General features: G+C 41.4%; 1 long non-coding RNA gene across 1 annotated transcript; it reads right to left on the bottom strand.

Moving 5' to 3' along the window:
• Positions 1–1,192: 1,192 nt before the first annotated feature.
• On the bottom strand, positions 1,193–2,394 carry LOC311040741. Its single transcript, XR_014600303.1, has 3 exons — positions 2,329–2,394; positions 1,955–2,040; positions 1,193–1,313 (listed from the first exon to the last, which is right to left on the bottom strand). It is a non-coding gene; the product is annotated as an uncharacterized lncRNA (long non-coding RNA).
• Positions 2,395–2,594: the final 200 nt, after the last annotated feature.

Below are 2,594 nucleotides of genomic sequence, written 5' to 3'. Positions count from 1 at the left end.
ATACACAGCTGCGCAAACAAATGTTCCACAATTACAGTATTCCACAAATATTCCATATGATTGTGGAATATTTGTGGACTGGAACTAGACCCCCTGAAATGGAATCTAGTTCATAGGACCACAATGGAAACAAGTCCCCAGGACTTGTGTTATCCTTTTAGCCTTAACGTACCTCATGACGTTTACCTTTCTGACTAATTAAGTATTCAAACAAACAGCAGATCAAGCCAGCTTTGAATTATTTTTGACAGAACAGAAGCGGGACAGCCACTTACCTCCCACAATGTTGTTCCATGCAGTCTAGCTCAAGACTGAATACAGAAGGTCATACAGAAGGACACACACACACACACACACACACACACACACACACACACACAGCAGTCACTAGGGCTGATTAAGCTTGATCCAGAACAGAACAGTTAACTTCTCTTTTTTTTTTTACACGTCAAAATCAGGTTTATTGTCACATCACAGGTTTACAAGGTACAAAAGTGGGTGAAATTCGTTTTAGTACATCGTTCCCATCGCAACGTTAATTTCCATAGAAAGAAGAGGGGTGAGGGGGGCAAGTGGGAAGGAGATCAAACAAGAGAACAACAGAAGGCCAAACAAGTTATCTACATATTTACAAAGAACCTGAGATAATAAAAACTAAGGTGCCTGAGCATAGCAGCAATGTATGTATACTGTGCATGATATACTTATGGACGTTAAGGTGCTTAGAGAAAAAGAGCAAAATAAAAAAAAAAGACAAAAAAAGTCAGTGCGTTATACATGGGATTAAGGTGCAAAAGGTCAGTGCGTGTCCACCTAGGGTGGACTGCCCCTGGTATAATCCGCAAGTAGCTCCATGAGGGAGAGCAACAAAAAAGTCATTTGTACCTGGTGTAGTCCACAGGTATGTCCGAGGGGGGCTAAGTCCAAGTCAAGTCCACGTCACTAGTCGAATGAAAATAAAATAATAATAAAACATAATAGCACAGGCTACTTTGCAGGGACACCCTTTTTGCTTGGGCCGGTTCCACAACAACTGAAAAATATTAAACAAGTGCTGTACTGAATAGCCAGTGAGCTACCAGGGTAAGGTCCAACCAGAGCTACTTCATTGAACAGAACACAAGTTCAAATTACACAATACTGTGACACTAAGATCCCCCACAATGGACAGTGAAAGTTCAAGTTAAATCAGTCCTGAGTGCCTGCTGTGTGTCCTCCGCCTCCCCTTCTCGCTGGAGCATGCTTGAGGTGGTCTGCGGCATGCTGCCTTATGAGGTCCTCTGTGGCTTCTGGGTCGAATTTCATGACTGCATCTGCATAGTAGAAAAAGACAATAAAAAATGTGCAACGGCAACATGCTGTCCTAGTCCCTATCTGACATAATACACAGCTCGATTGAACTCCTGCCATCTGGTAGGAGGTTCAAGAGCTCAGGGGGAAGCACCAGCAGGTCATCCAACAGCTGCCCCAAACCATCAGAACCCTGAACCCATGCTCGCCATATATTGCCCCCAAAACCAACATCTTGAAAGATGGATAGCACTTTGAATAGTACTGTATCTATATTGCACTTTGAATGCATCAGCACTTTTTACCAATGTTGTCTGCTCTTTACTTTTTAATGTTTGCCTCTTTTTAATGTGCACCATGAGTTGTGGAGAATGGTATTTTGCTCCCCTGTATGCCTAGTGTGTATTGTGGAAGTGACGATAAAACTGATTGCGAGTCTCCATATTGACATGAAAAAATGTGTTGCCTGTACATCAACAACTAGTTTAATACAAAGCCATCTCCCTTCTACACCTAACCACCACAGTTATTTAAAAAGTTATGATAGCAACGGTAACGGTAGACAGTTGGCATTGTATTTTTTTATGTCAACAGGGAAGGACATGTTTTACCCAATTACATTTAGATTTGTCCTTGGTCAACATGAAATATGGGCTTAGCCTACCTTGTATTGCGCTAAAAGTCGCAGTCTTCTCTTTTTCCCCCTTCCCCTTCATGTTCAACTGTGCCATCAGACTGTTACTGAAGAGCCTGAAGAAAAACAAATTACATTTAATAATGTAGTAGGATTAGGATTTATTGTAAAACATGGTATAAACCCTTTATACTATTAATTTTCACTTAATGTTCAACAATTATGTCATTGACATGACATAACAGAGGTTCAGGTGTTAAGCTAAAAAAAAAAGGCAAATTAATGGAAACATGCAGTCAGGCCCTCATCTAGAAGAATTAACCAAATAAGTGTTCAGACATTGAAAACCACAGCGCACCCAAACATCACACAGGGGTTAATTCATAGTGTATGTTGAAACATACCTGTCAAGAACTTTGTGGACACAGTCCTTAACGTCCTTCCCTCCATTACGGGAAAGTTGCAGCACCTGTTGGAATAAGTCCATGAAACTTTCACTGACATATCCCAGAGGAACATAAAAAGTGTGCGAGTGCATCTTATGCTGTTCATTACTTCCAGACTTTTGAAAAGCCTACCAGGGTATTAAAAGCTTGGACATCACTGAGGAGTTGCTCCTCTCTCTGGAAGTCCCCCATGTTCTCCAGTCTCTCAACATGACTGGCCGCTG

Source organism: Gymnoscopelus microlampas, assembly GCF_963454915.1.
Source record: "Gymnoscopelus microlampas genome assembly, chromosome: 24".
Classification (NCBI taxonomy): domain Eukaryota; kingdom Metazoa; phylum Chordata; class Actinopteri; order Myctophiformes; family Myctophidae; genus Gymnoscopelus; species Gymnoscopelus microlampas.
This window is presented reverse-complemented; position numbering and strand designations above follow the sequence as displayed.